The 25,727-nt window shown below is 44.7% G+C and overlaps 1 long non-coding RNA gene across 1 annotated transcript in view; it reads right to left on the bottom strand.

Annotated features, from left to right (window-relative positions):
• LOC310844109 overlaps nt 1–25,727 on the bottom strand; it is a 154,132-nt gene that overhangs the window by 58,254 nt on the left and 70,151 nt on the right. The window contains exons 4-5 of the long non-coding RNA XR_014563941.1: nt 2,573–2,709; nt 1,146–1,527 (exon numbers count right to left, since the gene is read on the bottom strand). This is a non-coding gene — a long non-coding RNA (uncharacterized lncRNA). The remainder of the gene's footprint in view (nt 1–1,145; nt 1,528–2,572; nt 2,710–25,727) is intronic.

Genomic DNA, 25,727 nt, shown 5'->3' with positions numbered 1-25,727 from the left:
TTTTTGACTAGTGTGCACATTTTTTTTGCAAGCAGAAACTCCTGCTATAATTCTATTTTTGCTATTATAATCATTTTTATGCACCTCCCTCAAGTATTTATTTATGTAAACATTGGTTGGAGAATTGCATCACAAAATTCAGATAAGTGCGAATTTCAAAGGATCACTGTGTTTCAGTTCCCACATCGTTTGGAAAGTGCAGATTTGATAAATGTGGCTTTAAGTGAAAACTGCTTCTAATTTCTCCCCCATCTTTACATCCTAACCAAGCATGAATACTTAAGAGAAGGGGGATGTGAAATATATATATATATATATATATGCAGGTTTTGGTGTCCTCGGGTGTCTTCCCGTGTAAAAGTTGGGGTGTCTAGGCGACGTTTCGACGAGGTCTCACTCGTCATCTTCAGGCTGGTGCTTTCGGCTTCTTGTTACTGGAACAGAGCGGGATCTCAATGTTTGAGTTCCTATAAATACTGTAGAGGGGGTGTGGTGTCTAGCCTCCAATGTTCTGGGCAGAGAGGAAGTTCCCAGGCTAGTGTGCCTTTTCTTCTTTTGTTCCTTAATTACTTGAGAGATACCTTGAGTGATTTCTTGAGTGATATCCTGAGTACCACTTAGGTGAGACCTCGTCGAAACGTCGCCTAGACACCCCAACTTTTACACGGGAAGACACCCGAGGACACCAAAACCTGCATTCCTGTACCCGTGAAAATCTACGAAAGCATATATATATATATATATATATATATATATATATATATATATAATCTCTCTCTCACACACCTTTAAGTTTACATTGCAGAAATTGCATAACACTATGTTTGATTGAGCACAAACCTCCCTCGTTCTGTTTTTCATTACATCAGGGCCATTCTAAAAATACCTACTCGGTTCCATGGATATTCATTTTGCATTAACATTAACAGCAAGGGAGCACACATTAATCCAACCCAGAGAAAATAAAACTTAATTACTACACAATTAAAAAAGAAACACAAAATAACTGTGCTCATTATTTTAATTCCTCTGAATTTATTTAAGATCAAAATAAAAACACTGTCTGCTAATCAATCTGTCAAGGAGCCAAGGCAACAGAGAAAATATACGAGTCAGTGAGGAAATGGAATTAAATGCTTACTTACCATCTGGCTTAGTGAACCCCGGCTGGGCACTCTGATACACAAAACCAGCACTTGTTTCCCCCCTCTTCTGTCTCATGGCAGCAATTGCTTGCTGTTTCCCCCCTGGCACAAAGCCATCTCTGATCTGACATCATGCCTCGGGTGTACAGGCTGCTGGTGGGTTCTCCCTGAAGCTCGCACTGGCACTCCACAAGGATGCATGCTAAGTCCATATCTGTATTCGTTGTATACATATGATTGCATTTCATCTGACCCTTCTACTGCAATTATTAAGTTTGCTGATAACACCACCATAATGGGTATAATTACAGGCGGAGACGAATCTGCGTACAGGGGGGAGGTTCAAAAGGTATCCACATGGTGCTCAGAGAACAATCTGCACCTAAACATTGGCAAGACAAAGGAGATGGTGTTGGACTTTTGGAGGAACAGAGGGGAGCTAGCCCCGTTGTATATCGGGGGGGGGGAGTGGCGGTGTGGAGAGAGTCTCTTTCTTTAAATTCCATCTTAGTGAAGACCTTACTTGGAAGGTCAATACAGCCCAGGTGGTTAGGAAGGTCCAACAGAGACTTCATTTCCTTAGGGTCTTGTGAAAGAACAACATTAGACATCTGAAGAACGGTATCTGAAGAAGTGTGCATGCACACGAAAGCTCATACCAAGAACTAACTTAGTTGGTCTTTAAGGTGCTACTGGAAGCAATTTTTTTTGTTTTAACATTAGACAGCAACTGATGATTTCCTTCTATCGGTCCATGATAGAAAGTGTTCTCTCATACTGTATTACGGTGTGGTACACTGGTTTGACCAAACTGCGGGAGGCAGTGGAAGACAGAAGTGCCTGGCGTGCTCTGGTCCATGGGGTCATGAAGAGTCGGACACAACTAAACAACTAAACAACACCAACACTGGTTTGACGGCCATGGACAGAAAGTCCCTACAGAAGGTGTTGAAGACAGCACACGATATCATGGGCTGTCGCCTGAGTCCACTAGATGTTATCACAGGAGACCATTGCCTCAGAAGAACGAGGAACATTCTCAGGGATGACTCACACCCTGCAGCACCTTTTTAATCCGGGCAGGAGATATAGAAGCATGATAAGCCAGACCAACAGGTTAAAGAACAGTTTCTACCCATGGGTCATGAGGCTGCTGAATGGAAGACAGCAATGTTGCAGCCGACGTTTGGGGTTGGTGGTCGTACGACAGAGTGTAACAAGGACTGAGAGATTGGGGGGGAGGGGAGCTTGCTTAATCTCACTGTAAACAAGTGGTACAGTGACAATAAAGTATTTCTATTTCTCCTCTTCATCCCTGTTGGAGAAGCAGAACCTCCTTCAATGAAAAATTAAGCAGTCAATGATCAGTTTCATATGTTACCCATTATTTCAAAGGACTATTTTAATTTTAATTTAATTTTATTTACCTTTAGAGCTCTGAATAGCCAGGAACTGGGTTACTTCAAGAAAGGCCTCCCATATCCATCTAGTAAAGGCTGGGAGTCATCATGTTTCTGGTCAACTTCTGAAACCTCACCAGGCATTATACCGGACCAGGTGTTATCTGAAATCATTTATGTGGGATGGAGTTCCATATACTAGACCCGCACCCAGTGTCCTGGTGGATGCAATCACTTCTCACAATTTCCCCCACCTCCACTTCACAGTCTTCCTGTGTTAAGTGGGAAGGGCAGAAAAAAGATGGTATGTTCAGTGGAATGCACATACCATTATCACCATTATTGGGGGTTCTGCACAACTGGGAATTCCTGAGTGCAGGAAGACTTCTAATCCCTTTCATCTGAATGTGCTTACACCACCACCTTTAGACTTTCCCACTTAACACAAGGAAATCACTTGCAGGGATGTGGATCGGAACCATACTCTGCTACCATTTGTTGGGATTTATGATGCTCTGGGGTCACCTGGAGGCCTCCTCAGTCTCCCTGACCTTTCCGAGTGTCCTCCCGGTAAGCACAACTCTGGAATGGCACGTCCCTTCATTCCAGTGTGCCCTTCAGTGACATAAACCAGCTTGATTTAGGCACACTAATGTGCATAGCACAGCAAGAAGAATGAACCATCTGTAGATCTAAACTACATATTTATTTACACTATATACAGACACAGAATCACGGCTCTCTCTCATTCAGCGCCGAGAGAGAACAGCAACAGAACAGAACGGAACAAAGAAGATGGAAGTGGCGCATAATTCCTTCTGTTCCCATGCTTCCAAAGAATGGAATGTCAACACACAGAGCATGTGATCTAGTAGTCACACACACTCTGCAGCACGGGAGAGAATGAAAATCCTGACAATTTCTGTGTGTGGCCCCCTTTGCCCTTTATCCACATTTGGAGTGAATGCCTGAAAAGGCGTGATCTACCTTTCCATTTGGGGTGCAATCCTACCCCCTCCTGCCAGTGGAGCTTTGCACTGTGGTCATAGTGGAAGGAGATGAGGCAGGACATTGACCCTGATCTGTCCAGGGCCAGGCTTGATGCTGTCATGCGACAGCAGTGAGACCAGCTTGGGAAACAGCAAACTCTGGGCCGGCTCAGCCCCAGACCTTCCCACCTGCAGAACAACCCATTTCAGCTCTTTCCATTGCCTGTGGCTGGAGGGAATCCTACAAGCAGGCCTGGGGCCTGCCCTTCTACACAGCTGGCAGCCAGTGGGAGGCTAGCTTAGTCTGGAGAACTTGGCAGCAGGACACCATCACTCATTCCAAAACCCCCCTCAACCCAGCATAAGCAGGGTTGGACTGCTTGCTTAATCACTTGACAGTAAACCTTATGACTTTGTATGATGAACCTATGGCAAATCTTCAACTATGGGTAAGCACTCACAGTAGGTGGCAGGCAGAAAGATTTCTGGATTTCCTGTTTGATTAAATTCTGTTCTATTAGTGTAAATATGGTTGTTCCATGTTAAACAGCTTGGCAGTGACAACCCATTTTCCCACATGGGGTATGCCTTTGGAAGCTTCCTTCCAAATTAGCACCCTTCCCATGGAACCTTCATTCACAAAAAAAGAGAAGGAGGGTCAGAAGTCCACTTGACTGCCTCCTCTAACTGATGTTCAAGCTCGATGTACCATTCCACTTAATGACCACACCTGCAAGCAGGCAGGACTTAGAGACACTCACTCATAGGCCTCAGGAGAGATGTACTCGGTGAGCTCACAAAGGCTTACTCGCTGACATTAGGGTCTGGCCTCCCTATTAGGGAGCAGCACCAGATTTAGAGTGGTTCCCTGAGCCGAGAGGGCACAGTATTATACTTGAGAAGATTCATTTTGGGGCACCAATGTTTGGCTGCACACTAGGTGGCATGTTGTGAAAGATTACTAAAGTCTGCCTGTGCAGGGAGGGAGCAGCCTGGACTTCAATCAGCGTGGTTATAAAGCCTGTCCTACTGACCAACCTCTCTTGGCCTGGATAGCACAGCTAGCTCAGGGAGGGAGCCCCAACCTCCCAACATTTGGGGAGGGCAAATCGGGACACGCAGCCTCTCACCATCCCACTGCCCCCGCCACACACCTGCTCTTGCCCACCACTCCCTGCTTTCTTGTTCTCCCTTCCGACCTTCGCTTGCCATGGCCTCCCCTGAGTCAGGTGGAACCCTGCTGACTTGTGTCAGGGTGCCAGTCTTAAATGGGGCATTCCTGGATCCAAGAGGGATTGACTTCTGTGATCCAGGATGTCCCACTTAAAAGGGGACAGTTGTGGGGTATGGGAGCCAGTCAGCCTGGCCTTAGGTAAAGGTAAAGGTACCCCTGCCCGTACGGGCCAGTCTTGCCAGACTCTAGGGTTGTGCGCTCATCTCACTTAAGAGGCCGGGAGCCAGCGCTGTCCGGAGACACTTCCGGGTCACATGGCCAGCATGACAAGCTGCATCTGGCGAACCAGAGCAGCGCACGGAACGCCGTTTACCTTCCCGCTGGTAAGCGGTCCCTATTTATCTACTTGCACCCGAAGGTGCTTTCGAACTGCTAGGTTGGCAGGAGCTGGGACCGAACGACGGGAGCGCACCCCGCCGCGGGGATTCGAACCGCCAACCTTTCAGTCAGCAAGTCTTAGGCGCTGAGGCTTTAACCCACAGCGCCACCCGCGTCCTCAGCCTGGCCTTAGAGACCACTAATATAGAGGGCCTACTATGATGTCAATTTCAAAGGAATCTTGTGGTGAGACATCCTCTATTCGGCAGTATTCCACCTGCTCTTGCAAGTTTTGGCAAGTTGAAAGGGGATTAAGGGCCATGAGGAGATGTGATTTGGCAAAGCCAATAGAGGGAAAGCAGTAAATCTTTTGAAAAATGAAAGTAATTGTGATATATTCCTCATCATGATGAACAGTGGAGAGTTTTCATAATTACTAGTTCTCGTCTGGTGCTTCCCAGACAAAACAGGTTTGCTCATTAAAATAAATTAAGTTCGTGAAATCAACTTCCCAGTGGATCATAACCACGACCCTGCCCAGAGATCTTTCCATTTGAGTTATAGCACTATATGTGCAAAACATATGTTTTAGAACATGTCGAGGCATTGGGGGCCTGTTCCGTTTTTGTTATGTTCTCGCAACAGCATTAATTAGTTCATTTTTTAAAAGAAAAAGAAGCCCCCCCCAAAAAATTACAGAAGTTTAAGTAGTGCTATAGTGAAATCTGGCATGACACAATTGAGACTGTTGTATATGAACAAATGAAAGAGCCTATTGTACAGTGGTACCTCTGGTTAAGAACTTAATTCGTTCCGGAGGGCCGTTCTTAACCTAAAACCGTTCTTAACCTGAAGTACCACTTTAGCTCATGGGGCCTCCTGTTGCCACCGCACAATTTCTGTTCTCATCGTGAGGTAAAGTTCTTAACCCGAGGTACTACTTCCAGGTTAGAGGAGTCTATAACCTGAAGTGCTTGTAACCCGAGGTACCACTGTAATGGAGGGTTCAGAAGGGTCTTGGCATACAGTCTACTCCCCTCATCCTGCCTGGCAAAAAATCCTCCTCACAACAATATGCTATAACAGTGGCTCCCAAAATCCCAAAATCCTCCGCCATGGACCACTTGGAAATTCCTGGGAGTCTTGGTGAAACACTTAATGGTTTTTACTCCTGTTGTAGCAACTGTAATGCACTGTGCTGGATAATTTGTGTTTTCATTGCTTATTTCATTGATTTCTATTAATTTACCAGCTCTTGGGTTTTTTCTGGTTCTTAATCCTTTCCACTCCTTTCAAGTCACTTTCTCCTGCTCTGATCTTCTCCACTCCACTCGAGTGCTTCTCTCCCCCCCCCCTTCACTTCTGGTCCATCCTGCTCATCTTGTGGGTAGACCACTGGCTTCTGAGAGTGATTCAACAGCTGCAGCTTCCACCATTCTCAGCCCCTGTCCCTGCCACTCTTCACAGACGTGCTGTGGACCACTTGGGTGAAGCAGTTCACAGGCCACAGTTTGGAAACCCCTGTGCTAGAGGAAAAGAACAGGACATGGCTATCTCCCTGCTGTGAGCTTCCCATGGTATCCAGCTGGTTAGTGGTAGAAACTGAGGGGCTGAACCAGAAGCCAAAAAATACATTTCCATGGCCTGTAAGCTGAAGCTCAACTCTAGAACATGCATTTATACAAGGTGTATGAGGCAGCCGAACAGTGCTTTGCTGTCTCCGTATGTTGAAAAATGAGAAATAATTGGCCCACAATGCAGCAGCAGACAAGGAAAGCTGGCCAAGAAAGGATGTCACTTGGGGTTTTTTTTTGGTTTTGGTTTTTGTCTGGAGACAATCATAGAAGTGATTACAAATTGCAACAGGCAAGGTTTTGTAAGTACATTTCTGATAGGGTGGCTAATTAAATTGGCTCCCTCAGTCATCAGCATTAAACAGTTCATTAAGTGTGTTTCATCAAGGAAAAATGAAAAGCAAATAGATAAAAGAAATGTTCATGTGTCTTCTTCACTTGATAGAGGGGTGTGTTTTTTTGACCCATATGGAGTGGCTTCTAGAAGCGTATTCCTTTGTTAATTTTGGTGCCCTTTTTGTATGGCTATTTATTAGATATCATTCAAAACCCACACAAACTGTTATGCAAAACAGAGGAAAGTGGGGCAGGGGAAAGAAGGCAGGTGCAGATGGCTGATTTAACTCTCTAATGAACCAGCAAGCCCCATCGCGTTAAGCTGAGCTTTCTCCACAGGACTGGCAGAAGCCTCGCTCGTTTCAATGTTTTCTGTTTGGATTTTTTAAATTTTTTTTTCCATCAGCAGAGTGCTTTGATTTTCTGGCAAACAAACAAATAAATAAACAAACAGGAAGCTCAAAAGCTCCTGTTTATGAGGTGCCCTCACAAGCTTTCCTGCTTCATGAGAGGATCACATAGAGCATCCTCTCAGGCTTTTACTCTTCAGAGTTGAGTTTTCAAAGCGAAACTTCAGCTAAAATAATGAAAGAGAGACAGACAGACAGACAGACAGAGAGAAAAGGGAAATTGAGCACACCCTGAGCTGCCTACCTCATCTCCTTCTGGAGTTTTCCTATCTAATGATCTCAGCCAACATTCAGGCTCAGCTGGTAAATAAGAGCCAGCTGTTCTCTGTAAGCCCTTTCACCAGCAGTGCTTCCCCAAAAGACCCTTGAAACCATTGCAATATACTTTATCCTATCCAGAGACATTGACCAGACATTGTGGTACAGGAGGGAGAGTTGGGAGGTGGCAGGGAGGTGTGAATGCTCTGGTGAGAGCACTGGGTTGGCTCTGCCTGCGATATCTGTGCCACAGCAGTCTTCTCATCACCTCATCCCACCTGGCCGGTAACTTGTAGTGATACCTGTGCTGGGAGGCCAGGTAAGCACCACCACCCTTCCCCGCCATTCACTCCTGTTTAGAAGCTCATCCACTCATGACACTAAACTCAGGTACAAGATGTCTCAACACATGGACTAGGACTAGGGGGACCGGGGTTCAAATCCCCACTCGGTTATGAAGCTCACTGGGTGACCTTGGGCCAGTCACCCTCCCGGTCCCCACTTGTGACTCTCCCCCTTAGCAAGTCCCATGGAACTCAATGGGAATTCATCTGAGCAGACATGTGCTTGTGCGGCATATGTGGAGAGCACCAATTCTCACACTAGGGATCATTAACAAAGTCCCCTTGCAAAGCATGGAGAAAAACAACCAAAATCGGCGCATCGGAAGATGGCTGACAATAACATCTCTCCGACCCACACGAGGTAATTTGGAGGCTATGATGGGGGTAAATGGGCCTCCTTAACCCCCCCAGGATTGTGGGGGGGGGGCGGCCCTTGCCTGCTGTGCCCTATACCACCCCCGAACTTGTGGGGGTGGGGGCAGTAGGCACAAAGCCCTCCTGTGGGATTCTGGCACTCCTGGACGCCGTCCCTGATCCGCGCCGCTAGTTGCAAGCATCTTCAAAAGAAACAATTTGGACGAGATAAATTGTACATGCTTCAAGGGAAAAGACTGCTGACAGAAGAGATCTCTGATAACAAGACAAGAATAAAATATGAGAAGATACGTCAAGATACGGTACGACAAATGACTGAGGGGGGAGGGGAAAAAACTTGCCTTCCCTTTTTTTATGTGCTTTAACAAGAATCCCCTCCCCTAATGAGTCAGAAATTAAGGACTTAAGCTGAGGATTTAAGGCTGTGTGGAGATAAACTTTCGAACCAAAGCAATGTTTCAAGATGAAGCTGGAAAGCTAAGAGTTTTGGAATGACGCAGGTAAAAATGCCGTCGCCATTTTGGGAGGCGTTGTTGGAGCTCTTGGGTCTGGGAGGAGAAAGAGAGAAATAGAGTTGTTTACATATCGTGGATCAACTCCTCGGTGGGACTTAAGAGCGACAAATGCCAAATTTATGATGGAAAGAGTGATGTTATCTACGAAGGAGATATATGGAAACCATCTGGACTTAGTGGAGGAACGGGAAATCCACACAGGATTATTATTTTGCTTATCGGCTTAAGGAGACTAACAGAAGAGATCGTAAAGGAAAAATAGAAATCATATGAACAAGATATGATGTGGAAACACCAAGATAAGACTGGATAGAATTATGAACTTTGTCTGGACTGATTGGGACTGATTTGGACATTAACGCAGTAATAAGAAGATGATCTGAATCCCCCTTTGGATCTTGAAGTATGGGTTCCCCCAACAAAATTTAAAAATTTGGCTTTGTAATTTGTAATTTATGCGATGTGATTTAATTTGATGTGATTGGCCAGTTAATAAAAAGTATTTTTAAAAAAGAAAAGAAAAACAGCCATACTGCTTTTACTGGTGCAGCAGAGGGAATTGCAGCAGGAGTCGCTTGTCCTCTTCCTCCCCCTGCCCTTGAATAATCCCAAAGGCTCTTTTCTTTCATTGGGATGCTGTATCCATTGCTTGTCGATAACCTGTTCTGCACCAGGTTTCTGAAGGTGACTATGTTAGTAAGCTGCCCCTATCAGTTTTCTTTATATATAAAAAAGTAGGAATATTTTATCTCACAATAGATTTGACTTGACTTACTATAGAGCAGGTGCAACTCAAACTCAACTATTTGTTATAGCGAATTATGAGGGAAATGGGTCAGAAGCAGTTCCATGGGGTTTTGTATCCACGCGCGCGCGCACACACACATGCATATATATATATATATATATATATGTTTGCTTTCGTAGATTTTCACGGGTACAGGAATGCAGGTTTTGGTGTCCTCGGGTGTCTTCCCGTGTAAAAGTTGGGGTGTCTAGGCGACGTTTCGACGAGGTCTCACTCATCTTCAGGCTGGTGCTTTCGGCTTCTTGTTACTGGAACAGAGCGGGATCTCAATGTTTGAGTTCCTATAAATACTGTAGAGGGGGTGTGGTGTCTAGCCTCCAATGTTCTGGGCAGAGAGGAAGTTCCCAGGCTAGTGTGCCTTTTCTTCTTTTGTTCCTTAATTACTTGAGAGATACCTTGAGTGATTTCTTGAGTGATATCCTGAGTACCACTTAGGTGGGTCATTAGGTGTGGATTAGTTGCTAAAGTCTTTGTGTCTTGACCTCTTGAACTTTGTGAAGAGTTTTCCTGAGAAGATGGCTGTATTGCACTTAGTTGTGCTTTGGCTTGGCTTCGTGTATAGGGGCGAGCTGTGGTTTTGTGGCTTGTGTCAGCCAGATCTGTGTAGGGATTGCAGGGGGGTGCAGCATCCGGAGGTGCCACCATGGATTGGCTACTGGATGGTGTCAGTAATTCATCTGTGGAGAGGGTCTGGGTTTGGGTCTGGTGTGGTTGAATGGTGTTGGCGTTCTGTGTGCCTCTGGATCTGGTGTCAGTTTTTGTGGGGAGGGCTACGTATCGCAGAACACAAGAATGCCGTCAAAAAAGAAGAAAAAACTTCCTCTCTTTTCCAACACATGAAAGAAACAGGACACGAAATTAATTTTGCAGATTCCAAATTGCTCTTTAACACGGAACATCACCACAAGAGAATAATCATGGAAGCCATCGAGATAGAGAAACACCCTCACAACATGAACAAGCGTGATGACACATCCCGCTTGCCAGACATCTGGAAATTAGCCCTCCCCACAAAAACTGACACCAGATCCAGAGGCACACAGAACGCCAACACCAATCAACCACACCAGACCCAAACCCAGACCCTCTCCACAGATGAATTACTGACACCATCCAGTAGCCAATCCATGGTGGCACCTCCGGATGCTGCACCCCCCTGCAATCCCTACACAGATCTGGCTGACACAAGCCACAAAACCACAGCTCGCCCCTATACACGAAGCCAAGCCAAAGCACAACTAAGTGCAATACAGCCATCTTCTCAGGAAAACTCTTCACAAAGTTCAAGAGGTCAAGACACAAAGACTTTAGCAACTAATCCACACCTAATGACCCACCTAAGTGGTACTCAGGATATCACTCAAGAAATCACTCAAGGTATCTCTCAAGTAATTAAGGAACAAAAGAAGAAAAGGCACACTAGCCTGGGAACTTCCTCTCTGCCCAGAACATTGGAGGCTAGACACCACACCCCCTCTACAGTATTTATAGGAACTCAAACATTGAGATCCCGCTCTGTTCCAGTAACAAGAAGCCGAAAGCACCAGCCTGAAGATGACGAGTGAGACCTCGTCGAAACGTCGCCTAGACACCCCAACTTTTACACGGGAAGACACCCGAGGACACCAAAACCTGCATATATATATATATATATATATATATGCATATGCACTGGAGAGAAGATTATTTTGCCCTTGTCAGACTTTACTATTTAAGCTCTAGAGATGCAAGTGGGTGGAAGAAATCCACTGTACTCCAGTGCATGCTAACCAGTTTTCTTATATGCCCTCCCCTACTGAAAGGCAAAACAGATATAACGTTCCTTTATTTTCCAGGTGGGGAAAGGGGACCAGCAAATTGGACTTGCAGCAAAGCATACAAACACACACCCTGGTCTCAATGCACTTGCAGATATAGCTATATCAAGCTTCTTTTTGTGTAGTGCTTTGTGAATACAAGGTTCTTTGCATATGAGCCCATTTAGGATCCCCCCCCCCCCGCTGATCTCTCAATGTGTACATGTGGTCCATAATATAAATAGGAAGAGATTCAAATTAAGAGAAGGAAACCTTTGTGTTATTTTTGTTTTTGGTAAAAAGGGATAGCAAACTGTGGGCATGGTCTAATTCTGGAATGATTTGTAGAAATTATAGCTAAACTGGAATTCAGGAGTGGAAAGAAGCAGGAATGTCTGGTGGGGAGGGGAGGGGCTGTGAACAGCATTGCTGCATGGGATGCCAGAGCATCCAAACCACTCAAACTTCACCTCTTCCCTTCCCTGCCCTTCACCATCTTGGGACATGGTACCACTGCCACTTCTGAGTCCAGGTCCATGGTTCTGTTCCTCCCTGCCAGCCTCTCTTGAGATACCACAAACCCATAAAGCACAACACCAGGCAACACACTCATCTCCATGTCCAGGTCACATTGCATTGAACCATTATGTCTCTGGGTGGAGAGAAGTGTTATGTGTGGCATTGGGGATTAAGAAGAAGAAGAAGAAGAGTTGGGATTTGATATCCCGCCTTTCACTCCCTTTAAGGAGTCTCAAAGCGGCTAACAATCTCCTTTCCCTTCCTCCCCAAAGAAGTGTGACTAGCCCAAGGTCACCCAGCAGCTGCATGTGGAGGAGCAGAGATGCGAACCCGGTTCACCAGATTACAAGTCCACTGCTCTTACCCACTACACCACACTGGCTTTCTTCTCCCTTGTAAGACTGACATTACATTGTGATTTCATGTTCCATGTGATTTTGCTGTTGGAGATGATGGGAATACACACAACGCGATAACATTGCGAAATGGGGTAGCTGGGCATTACAGTGAAGAGAACTCAAAATAAAATAGAAAAATTGGTTAATTGCTATGTAGTGCATAATCCGTAGTAGATGTTAAAAGCCCCATTGAGAGGATAAATCATGTTGCCCAAACAGGCAAAGCCATGTAACTTAAATCTTTCACAAGGATGCAGTCTGGGTCACAGAGTGGAAGATTTTCTAATTGTGTTGTTTTTGAAGACAGACCTGCATTTTAAGTGTTTGAACCTACTGCTATAAGACAGATAACACTGAATTGTTAATGCTAAAGATGTGAATCCAAATTAGGAAGAGGGTTTAAGAGGAGCCTGTTCCTCTGTGCAATCCATAGGCTTTTAAAAATACATCAGTTACCAAATAAAAAATGTTCATTCATGTTGTAAACTAGAGGGAATCAATGTTGGCTCATCAGCTATGTGTGACTCAAATCCAGACATTTTAATGAGGCATCGGGGTAAAGGCAATAATCTGGTCACTGAAGCAAATAAATTCCCTCCCGTGAGTTCAAATCAGTAGAAAGGTCTGGACACTTTTTTAAATGCACCAAAGGGGATTTTCACATTGTCTTTTAAGTGATAAAATCTTTATAATTTGTGTGTGAGTGTGACCATCATCCATGGGCAAGCATGCATAAAGAGGTTAATTACTATTATCTCCCCATACCTGCCTACATATAGCATGCAATAAATAGCCATGGCAGACACAGGTATTTCAGAAGTGGCTGCTATTCATTCCATTGCTAGAGCAACTGGTGGGGAACAGCATTCTTCCCTGTGGCATTGGGAGGGGCACTGTTGGAAACAAAAGACTGAATGGGATGGATCTTTAGTTTGGCCCAGTAGGGCTCATCTTAGTTGGTGCATATAACTCTTAGGTTGTAATCCTCTATCCATTTACTTGGGGAAAGTGTGGAAGGACCTTTCAGTTTCAGTCCCCCCCCCCCCCATTTCTCATTTTTGCAACCTTAAATTCAGTTCAACACATTTCTGCAGCAGTGTGTGTGTGTGTTTAATGCTCATGAAAAACCACCAGCATTTTGGTGCATGTCCTCAAAATCTGCTCTTGCTGGTTCCCCAAACCCTCTGGAACAGATTCTGAGGAAGCTGCACCGAGAAGAGGAAGGCAAACTCCCAATGCCCGTGTTTTGCCAGCTTCTTTGCAAGACTATCATCGGGGACTTTGTAAAAAGAACCTTTCTGCAATCAAGATACCCGACACCCACAGCATTTCTCTGACCCCCCAAGCTTGTAACCCTATAAAAGCATGACAAAGCATGCTTGTGTCTTTCTGCATGTGTAGGCAATTACTTTCCACAGTGCATGTGTGCAGTAAACATATATGTGCCAAGATGCTTCACACATGGAAACGTACATAGTATGAGATACATGCAATTTCTTATAGGTGTTTCTATACAGAACTTATCTGAAGCTGTATTTTGGATTGCATCTGTACTGTAATTCTACTGACTTCAGTAGCTTGTGTTCAGATTAGATTTATATTGTATCTGAAATTGAAATAATGTAATCAATACTCTTGAAGATTCTCTTGACAACCACAATTTGTTTGGCCTTTCCCCATTTCATTTATGAGTTACTGATCATGGCAAAGTGGTAGAGAAGACAGAAATCAGATCGTCATCAAAACGAATCAGGTATATCAAAATAAAATTTCCTTCTGCATTGAAATGATATATCATACAGTTTTAAGAATTTTATATATAACTTGGCAGTCTCGTATCACGGCCAGGATTTCAAGCAGTTAATAATCCAGAGTGTTATAAAAGGTCATCTTGGAAACATATTAACTGTACTCCCATTTTAAATTCCAGTAGATGAAATGTATGTTATTACGCAAGAAGAATACGGGTCTGTGAACATTTTGGGGATAATTTCTTTCCTTTCTGTATGATTTATATGCATGCACAGGGATAACTTAATTCGCAAGAGATGTGCAAGTAATTTATTTTCCAGCCACTGAACTAAAACTGGACAATAATTTATCTGACTTTTAGTGTGGGGTTGCAGCCAAAGCAGAAATGACATTGAATGATAACCGAAGAGTTGCCATTTTGCTGTTTATCTTTGGCTCAGGGCACTTATGTATTTTCTTTGCAAAGCCAAATTACTCTCTCCCCCACTTTTTTTTTTTTTACCGTGCATGCAGAGAACAGATTTCCCTGGTCAGATATTCAATGGAAACCAAATGAGCAATAGTCATTGTTGACTATTTTTACTTCAATTGGACAGCTCGAGAACTGCAATAAAAAAAAGGAGGGAAATTACTACAGCACTATCACGTACCTAGTACGACTAAATGCTCAACCTCTTTTTTGCCACTCCACATAATCAGCATATTTCATTCTGTGTAGAATTCAATTTTCAATGCCTTGCAGTTTGGAAACAAAGTGCTTCAAATTGCGCGCACACTCTCTCTCTCGTTCTGATTTTTACCAATTAGATTGAAAATATGCCTTTCCACTAGAGCAATATTACTTGTTACTGAATGACATGAGAGGCCTTTACACTGTCTTCATCTTACATGTGTCAGAAAGAGCTTTGGATACTAAAAAAAATGATCACATCAAAAGGTGTGTGTGTGTGTGTACCATCCTGGCTTCGATTAACACACTGCAATTGCAGCACTTGAGGTTGTGTGATGGATAAGTCTTTATTGAAGGCCAGAATTTCACCTATCCCATATTCAGCAGGGAGTTGGGGCCTGATTCCCCCTTTCCCACCAGCTGATCAGTGGAATCCCAGCTTCCTTTAAAGAGTTATGTCAGGGATAGCCAACCTGGTACCTTCCAATTAATGCTGAACTCCAGCTCCCATCAGCCCCAGCTGATGGGGCTAATGGTCAAGGATGATGGGAGCTGTAGTTCAACAGCATTTGTGGGGACAACCCTGGTTTCCACATATATGCACACAGAAGCCTAATGGAAAAGGTTTATGTTGTCCATTCTCTCCTTCCACCCCATGTATAAATGGTTCTTATTCTGCCTTATCAGATCCCTTGTCACCCCAGGTTAGGGCTAAGTGTTTGATCTCAAATCAAGTAATATATGCTTAGGATCAAGGCACTGATTTGCTACAATTTGATGCAAAATTGAATAACCACGCCATTATGTAGAACTTTGAAGTAGGAGTAGTCAAATCTTCTATCATTAAAGATCATGTTCCTCTGAGAGGATCTACAAGGAAACACATGTTGGAGATAGCAATGGGTGCGGTCAGTGCCACATCACTTACAGAATGTAAGAGAGAGAAAATGAAGTGAGCCAATGAACTTTTAAGATCATCACTATCAGACATATCTTTTCTTTCCACATATTCTTCAACCATCCGTACACATACACACACTTCTCCCAACCCAGACAAACACAAAACCACCCCTTCAGCACAGCTCCATGCTTTCAAAGCACCCTGTCCTCTCTACTCAGGTGCAGCTCCTCCTCACTTGGAAAGTTTTTTGTTTTAGAAAAAAAATTGAATCTGCTTGTATCTGCAGGTGCTCAGCCTCTACCTGGAATATGTTCCTCAAGCTCTGTGCTATTTCATGGCCTGAAAGCAAAGGAGGAGAGCAGTGGCATACCTTGGGGTCCCCAATTTCATTGTTGCCCAGTGCAATGCCAAAATTCAGCCCATGCCCCCATCTTCTATTTTACCTCATAGTTGCAAACATCCCCTGTGGTGGTGGGCTCCGTGCTCCCAAGGAGAGCAGCCAAGGTGCTGTAGACAGGCCCTCTGCTGCTCCAAAAGGTGCACTGTATGTAAGACACTAGAGCTAAATGTTTGAAATGGAATACTTGAAATTTAAATAAAAATGAGCACGGAATCATTTCATCATCATTTAAATTTGATACTATATGAATCAACTGGAATCACTAGCAAGATATCTCCAGCTCTTATAAGAAAAGTAATAGGCTCCAATCAGCACTGGTATGGTGGCCTCTCCTTTAATTCAAGGTGACAGCAGTATTGATAATCTGCTAATGGGATGATGATTTCATCCCTCTCAGCAATGGCTATGTCCATCCTGCTGCAGATGTAAGTTTTCCACACATAAAGAGTTCAATGAAATTAAAGGTAAGTGTGTGATCTTACAGCACTATTAAGGACACAAATGGTTTGGAGTTTGTAGTCATGACATTGCAGCACTGTCAGGAGCAAGGTAAAATATGGCCTAGTGGCAGGCAAAAGGTTCCAGATCCAGTTCCTTGATGTCAGTAGCACTTGGGAAAACAAGATTTCTCAGAACAATTTGCACTTCATGCGCTGTATGTGGCAAAGGAAGGAGCAGGGGTGGACATTGGTCGTCTTTGGTAAGAAAGTGAGGCCAACATTTGGCACTCCAAAATGGATCTTCTCTGTTTTGCACCTCCTCAGCTGGAGGGACAGGTCTTTTTCTTTCTTGCCGCTGCAAAAGCAGCAACCATTGGACAGGTGGATGGGAAGGAAGGTGAGCAGAGTTTGGAGTATCAGTGTCTAGGGGGGGTGGGTGCCTGGATGTTTGGCAGGGAAAGAAAGAAGTTGAATTCTTTTCCAAGTCAGATGAAAATTAGTGCACTTGTGATATGTACCCCTCCATTTACACAATTAAGTGGCAGTGTAAACACAGGGGCATTCTGGCAACATTTTTAGGGTGAGATGTGAAAATTATTTAACATTTCAGGGGGCATGCTTGCTATTTTCTGGTGGTGGCAGAAACTTAACATTATGCTGCTGTTTGGTCATCAATAAGAAAGAAATAATGGTAGAACTCTCTGTAGTGGGCACATTTTGGCAACTGCCCTTGCCACCCCCTCAATGTCCTAGAACAAGGCTATATCAAGGCACAGTGTCCTTATTATAGGAAAACTCTGGGATTGGCTCTGCCTCTGCCGGTTTCCTACAGCAATGAGCAAATACATATCAGAAGGAGCATATATATTCATTCTCATTCTCTCTTTCCATATACAGTGGTACTTCGGGTTACAGACGCTTCAGGTTACAGACGCTTCAGGTTAGGCTCCGCTAACCCACAAATAGTACCTCAGGTTAAGAACTTTGCTTCAGGATGAGAACAGAAATCGTGCTCCGGCGGCTTGCTGGCAGCAGGAGGCCCCATTAGCTAAAGTGGTCTTCAGGTTAAGAACGGGACCTCCAGAACGAATTGAATTCTTAACCCAAGGTACCACTGTATATGTATCTGTTGACAACTACTTCTGGGAGTGGAGTCTTGGACCCCTTGAAGTCCACCTGTGATTGGCTTGAAAGGGTAAAGTTAGCAATCCTAGCAATCTTGCAGCTTCCGGTAAGGTGTGTAGCATAACACCACGGATTCAGCTTTAGCTGATGTGACCCGAGGACATGGACAAGGTGCTTGTGTCAATGTGACCAGCCATGTGTTCCCTCGACCCTTTCCCCTCTTGCCATACTAAAGTTTGCCAACTGGGTGGATACGGGGTGCAGCCAATGCATTTTTGCCAGGGCTGGTTCATATACAGGTCAGCTGTTAGCTTCTTATTAGGAAAAACAGCATGCTATCAGAGAGCACCACGGGGCACACCTTGCCCCCAGTACCACAGTTTCCAAGACTGCCTGCCTGCCACTCCTAGGTAAAGGTAAAGGGACCCCTGACCATTAGGCCCAGTCGTGACTGACTGGGGTTGCAGCACTCATTTCGCTTTATTGGCTGAGGAAGCCGGCGTACAGCTTCCGGGTCATGTGGCCAGCATGACTAAGCCGCTTCTGGCGAACCAGAGCAGCGCACAGAAATGCCATTTACCTTCCCACCAGAGCAGTACCTATTTATCTATCTGCACTTTGACGTGATTTCGAACAGCTAGGTTGGCAGGAGAAGGGACTGAGCAACGGGAGCTCACCCTGTGGCGGGGATTCGAACCTCCGACCTTCTGATTGGCAAGTCCTAGGCTCTGTGGTTTAACCCACAGCGCCACCCGCGCCCCGTCTGCCACTCCCACTTCCTTTTAAATCTCCTCCTGAGTCAGATGTCTTCCAAGCAGCCTTAAACTTTCCAGCATCCTGCCCTCCTTCCTCCTCTGACCTGTCTTCCGTGTCCAGCCGCCTTCCTCCTCTGCAGCTTCCCTTGGGGGTCCTTCGTCTGAAGCCTCCCACCACTCTTCTTTGTTCCTGACCACTTTTGAGGCAGGGAGTGGCAGAGGTGGACCATACGCCTGCACAGCCCAGGGCAGGCCTGCTCCCGAGGGGGGGCGTGGTGTGGAGGGTGCCCTCCCAGACATGGGATAGCCACTTGGGTGCCCAGAGCGGCGAGCCGCTCACTGGCTCAGCAAGCCACCCATGGCGGACATTTGGCACGCCGCACGCCCGCAACACCCAAGACTCCTCCATGCTGTCAAAACGAAGGGTGAAGGGGGGAATGCCACCGGCAAAGTGGCGCTGTTCCCCGCTTACACTGATGGCTCAGGGTAGTAGGCTTGGGAGTCGCAGGTGGGTGGTGCGCTTAATGTCACGCCCCTAGTGAGGGCACCCGGGGTGGTTGCCCCCACTGCCCCCCTTCCTACACCCCTGGGGAGTGGTCTCAGCCATCTTGAAGGAGGTGGCAATTCAATGACTCCTGAAAGTAATTAATTACTCACAATTAATTACATGTAAAAACACACATGCTGTGAATGCCTATGGGTTGCATTCAGTTCAAGGAATTCCAGTTCTGACCACTGAACAATCCTGTGAATACAGAGAATCTCCATATTTGTCTCTTCTTAGAGTCCAATTCTCTGACATCCACAGTGACATCCAAGTTTCAGAGGCTGAGCTTTTTCCCTTTCCTACTTTACTTGGATTCAAATTCACTTTCCTTATCTTTAAACAGAAATCAATAAGATTTGCCTGCCATCAGTATGTGAATAAGCAGAGAATGCAATAGATCACCAGGACTCAGGTCCAGAAATTCTATGCATTCATTTGCAGCCATACCAATGCTCTGAGCAGTAATTGTTAATAAATAAAACAATAAACACCTCATTCTGTTACTGGTTTAATAAAAAAAGTATTTGTGACAGGGGGTGAAAGCGCCCAAACCATCATTTGTGTATATTAAAATATCTATCATAAAGACTGCATAATTAAGAGGAAGGACAAAGGAGAATTGGATGTATGGTTTTGAATAGTTCATATCTTTTTTCAGTTACGTTTAATGCTTAATTATTTGGTTATTTAAATAAACGCACAATGATTTTCTCTTGCAGCATATAATTCTCCCAGCACTGCATGTTGAATTTAGTTGTAACCTTCGTTATTGTTAAAGAAAGGGAACAATCCCTCCCCTTTACAAATTTCCTTTGTTCTGAGGAAAACAACAAATTGTGTATTTCTTACCTACTCAAACTAGGAGAACTCTCTATGATTCATTGCAATGTGCTGAACAATTTTTTACTGCAAAAACGTGATTTTCAAAATTACCATACAACTACCTCTTATGCATTCAGAAAAATAAGACAACTTTTAAATTATGATGATGAAAATGATCACCTTTTTCTGTGAAGATATCTGGATGTTTGCAAACTACTTGACTGGCAGCAATTCAACTGTTGAAGCCTTTTCCTTGTTGTTTTAACTAAGTTGTGTGGGGTTTTTTTTTTTTTTTTTTACCAGGAACAGAGGCAGAATATCCAGCACCATAAATCTGTGGGAGAGCACATGTTTTGCACAGAAAACACCACTATCCGAAACCAAAAGGACTAAAGATCAGAATCTTTATAAAGGAAATTTTCCAATCATCACTTCTGGTCTAAAACTTCCCTGAAAGGTGCCCTGTTCACCTACTGATTACTTATGCAGATATTTAAGGGAAGGAGCTCTGTGTGAATCACAGAAAGGAGTTTGGTTCTACTGGCAGGTCAAATAAGAAAAACTAGGGGATTTTTTTTATTTAAAATGCTTCATGTAAAGAATTCTATGGTCACTATCATATTTTCTTTTGTTATTTCCTCAGCCTACTCCATATTTTTGCATCCTCTTAAAATGAAATGTCTGGAACAGAGTATAAGAAATATTTTTTACTTGATTAAATTTCATTACTTTTTAAACAGAATATTCATTATGTCTGAATATATTTTTTTTAAAAAAAACCTCTGAATTATGTAAGTGATGAGCTTCTTGCAGCAGAGAGAAAAGCTTTCCATTTTCCAGACAACCAGGAATGTAAGAAAAGACCTTGTACTTTATTTGTCAAAAGTACAGCATTTGCTCTTTGTGTATAATATATTTGTATTATATCAGTACCTTATGTTGTTTGCTTGACCTCCACATGGCCAATGATAGCACATCATTGAAGAGTAGCATAACTTCTGGGGGCTTTCGCATGTAGAAACGTGACACTCGCTTGGAGATGTATGATACCATCACCTAACATTTCTGTCCTTAATAAATAAAGGTAAAAGGTAAAGGTACCCCTGCCCGTACGGGCCAGTCTTGACAGACTCTGGGGTTGTGCGCCCATCTCACTCAAGAGGCCAGGGGCCAGCGCTGTCCGGAGACACTTCCGGGTCACGTGGCCAGCATGACAAAGCTGCATCTGGCGAGCCAGAGCTGCACACGGAAACGCCGTTTACCTTCCCGCTGGTAAGCGGTCCCTATTTATCTACTTGCACCCGGAGGTGCTTTCGAACTGCTAGGTTGGCAGGCGCTGGGACCGAGCAGCGGGAGCGCACCCCGCCGCAGGGATTCGAACCGCCAACCTTTCAATCGGCAAGTCCTAGGCGCTGAGGCTTTAACCCACAGCGCCACCTGCGTCCCGTCCTTAATAAATACTGTACTCTAAACGTCAGGTCCACAACACGATGTTCACGAAACATTTGTTCTTGCTTTTGAGGGAAACATTTTTTCCATGTCACTTGATGCGAGTGTGGACGTATGAATTCCTGATGTATAGCACCGCACATAGATGGGTTTATTCTGTAGCTCCTGGTGCAACTGACTGCCCAGAAAACTGAGTAAATGTTGAAAATGTAACCTGTTTCATGTATTCACTAGGTTCAAGAAAATCTGTGCATGGCTGAGCAGCAAGCATGTCTCCAATAGCAGATAGAGCTAGGTGAGAGATGGGTGCTTCACGTCAATGCCAAATGACACCGGATCTCTTTTGGAGGAAGAATAATGTGACTTGGGCATCCAACTGAAAAGCTATCCATGTGGAGCGATGCAACACACACAATGTTATCTGCACGGTGGACGCAAAGGCAAAGGCATATCCACCCCATTGCCATTTGAACATGCTCACTTTCAAAGGTGGCAGCCCACAGGTCAGGAGTCAGGCAACACTTTTAACGCTTTATTTTTCTACAAAAAAAGAATTAAAATGTTGTAGCGTTCCAATCGACATTATGCCAGTTTTTTGTCAAACATAAAGCCATCAATCCATTCAATGGGCTTTTCTCTCCACAACAGCTTTGGAGTTTGGTCTAGCTTTGCAAAGCCTCACAAAACGGGGCGGGGCGGGGGGAGCTGTCTATTGGAACTGAAAATGAATGAAATGAAATGTGTGAATTACAGCAGACTGCATGTTCTGTTTTGACAGGATAAAAAATTATTTTAAAAATCCACCATACATTATGCTTTTCAGTGGTAACTACTTAACGACTCTGTTACCAAGGACATTTTTATTTGTGTTTCTCGGCTTTGAAACTGAAAAGAAAGATGTACTGGCAAGGCCCTATATGCGTACTGTGAAGATGTCGCTTCATTAAGGCTTACTGGTTCATTACTTTAGAAACTAGTGCACAATTCACTCTTTTCAGCACTCTCTACTGTATATATATTATTTATTCTTCAGTGCTGGAAAAAATGAAAGACTGCTGAATCTGGACACAACTCATTTTGGGAACAGAACTCCAGACCCTCCAAGCATTCCTATTTTCCATGGACAGTCCCAGATTTACAGAAGCCGTATGATCCCAGAATAACCTGCTTTTCCTTAGGACATCCCTATTTTCATGAGAAAAATGTTGGAGTGTATGGAGTTACGTGACCCTCTAAGCCAAGGAGATAATAACCAGGGGAGCCAGCTCTAGGTGGCCCTGGCTACCCACAAAAATTTTCTGTGGGTACTTGGATATTGCCCACCACCACCAGCCACCAGCTTTCCTCTGGCACCGTGGCACCTCAGAGGCGAATGGGCCAGGGCCTGCACCTCCGCTGAAGGGCCTCTGTTGGTGCCCGCTGCGGCCACAGACACACGCCAGAAGCATGTCTGCAGCCGCAGCAGGTCCCAACAGAAGCCCTGTGGCAGAAGCACAGGACCCTGTTCAGTTGTCTCCACAGCGCTGGTGGACTTGTTAGCCGTGTGCCACACCACTATGATGTAGCGATGTCAGGACATCACATGGTGTTGTGATGTCATGACAGTGTGGCACATGCATTCTGGTCTCCCAGTGTGGGGTCCAAGTTGGCGCCGCTGTAAATAATTATACAACCTTTAGAACAGTGTTTCCCAACCGGTGTGCCGCGGCACACTAGTGTGCCGCCGGACGTTGCCTAGTGTGCCGTGGGAGGGAGGCGGGCGAGTCGGGCTAATCCTCCGATGAGCTCCACCTCCAGACCCATTGCTCAAATCCTTTAACCCAGGAGGGCGGGGAGAAAGGGTGGGAAAAAAGAAGGGGAAGAGAAAATATTTTTTTAAAAAAAGGAAAGAGAGGGAAAAAAGCGAGGGATGGAGGAAGGGGAATAAACAGAAGGGGAGGACAATGAAGAGGGGCGGGGCTTGGCAGGCAGCAGATAACTGGGGAGGGGGCGCGGCTGGCGGCGGCTCAAGGCAGGAAGGGAGGAGCTGCCTCGCGGAGAGTCTTGGGCTGCAGAGATTTCCCGTTCAGGAGCGCGGGAGGCCACGCCGTGGATGGGAATCTCTTCCTCCTCCTCCTCCAGGAGAGAGGGTGGTCCGCCCCACCGAGTCAGGCGTGCTCAAGCGTGGGAGCCTATAGTTAGAGCTCAGCTCCTTTTCTTGCCTTCCCCGCCCCCCCCACGGAGCACATTTTCCTCGCCCCCCCAACCCCCGCATGTAGAATAGAAGCCCTCCAGCCTCCACGGTGCACAAACTCTCCCCTCTGCAACGAAGCGCTTTGTTGCATATCTTTGGTGAGGTTTTTAGGCAGTCTTGGTGCACCTTAAATCAGCGCTAATTGCGCCTGGACGCAGTATTTACTTCCGAGTAGCCCCCCCCCCCCGGTAGCACCTGACGTTGCTATTCGTATCATCAGGTTTGTTTGTTGATAATTTAATTGTTTTAAAAGCATCATGCTAAAGAGCTCTCTCCCACCCCCAGACCCTTGGGCAAAACAGAAACACACACACATACACAAACACAGAGATTGAGCCCTGCAGGTTTTATGAAATGAATGGATTCTGAATGCCTGTTTCAGTGGCTTGTCCGCCTTAGGCTGCTGGGCCAGACACCTGTTACACGGTGCAGTCCGTAAGCTGTGAGCGCTGCTACCTGCCGCCGAGACCACGTAACGACAGTCTTGAAAGACCTACATTGGCTCCCAGTACCTTTCCGAGCACAATTCAAAGTGTTGGTGCTGACCTTTAAAGCCCTAAGCGGTTTCGGTCCAGTATACCTGAAGTAGCGTCTCCGCCACCATCGTTCAGCCCAGACACTGAGATCCAGTGCCAAGGGCCTTCTGGCAATTCCCTCACTGTGAAAAGTGAGGTTACAGGGAACCAGGCAGAGGGCCTTCTCAGTAGTGGCGCCCGCCCTGTGGAATGCCCTCCCATCAGACATCAAAGAGATAACCATTACCTTCTATGCTGTTACTATTTTTTTAATTTTTTTTACATAAGTAAAAAGTGACCTTTCCCCATCTGGCATGGTGGTGTGCCTCGAGATTTTTTTCATGAAACAAGTGTGCCTTTGCCCAAAAAAGGTTGGGAAACACTGCTTTAGAAGACATCTGAATACACTCCTGTACAGCGAGGTTTTTAAAGGTTAAATTATGTTTTTATACATGTTGGAAGCCACCCAGAGTGGCAGGGGAACCCATTCAGATGGGAGGGGAAATAAGATTATTACTACAGTGGTACCTTGGGTTACAGGCGCTTCAGGCTACAGACTCCGCTAACCCAGAAATAGCACCTTGCGTTAAGAACTTTGCTTCAGGATAAGAACAGAAATTGCATGTGGCGGTGCGGCGGCAGCGGGAGGCCCTATTAGCTAAAGTGGTACCTCAGGTTAAGAACAGTTTCAGGTTAAGAAGGGACCTCAGGAATGAATTAAGTCCTTAATCCAAGGTACCACTGTATTATTAAATAGAATGTCTCTATTTTCATTGGAAAAACGTTGGAGGTTACGGAACTCTCTTTTTATTCTATTTGCAGCCTAACTATCAACAAGAGCTTTTTTAAATATATATATATATATATATATATATATATATATATATATATATATATATATATATATATATTAGAATAGGCCTTTTAACCCACTGAATAGGCCTTTTAACCCCTTTTAACCCACTGAGCCAAACACAGTTCACCAGCCATGTATTGTAGTCAGAACAAGTGCATGGTTTGTTTCTGCAGCTCTAGGAAGCCAGGTTTATCTAGCCCCTGGAGGGCTGCAATTGGCTTGGGCAAATTTTGAACACACGGTAGAAGTGAACAGGCAACATCCTTAAAACAGTACTAAACACAATAACCTCGAGGCATTATCAAACAGTTCTGTTTAGCTATAGTGTTTGTGACTTTGCAGTCATCCCAGTGGGAGCTCAATAGCATCGTGGCTTTTAGCCTGTGTTGCAGTGCGACAGGCAAATGGTGATCAATGGCACCTACATAATTACTTCCTATTAAGTACCAGAGTCTAACCCTGTGGCTTTGGTTGTTACACAAATAATAGCAAGTACCAATTATGTTCGGATTATCATAATTTCAGCTACAAGAGGCATTGCATCTTGGCTTTCCATAGAAAACCTAAGGTTTACTCCAAATAACTCCATCATCACATTATGCCAAACATTTTATGACATTCCACACTTTTCACCAATTTCCTCGGTTCTATCATTTGAAATCAATACAATATCCACATAAAAACTGGCACAAGCCACAAAACTCATTCGAAAAGCAACATTTAAAATCCAGCTATAATAATTAAATGCAAATGTAGTAAGTACAGTGGTACCTTGGGTTAAGTACTTAATTCGTTCCGGAGGTCCGTTCTTAACCTGAATTAACCTGAAGCACCACTTTAGCT

This window comes from Podarcis gaigeae (genome assembly GCF_964106915.1).
Source record: "Podarcis gaigeae genome assembly, chromosome: 4".
In the NCBI taxonomy this organism is placed as follows: domain Eukaryota; kingdom Metazoa; phylum Chordata; class Lepidosauria; order Squamata; family Lacertidae; genus Podarcis; species Podarcis gaigeae.
The sequence above is the reverse complement of the archived record's forward strand: the minus strand, read 5'-3'. Positions and strand labels throughout refer to the sequence as shown.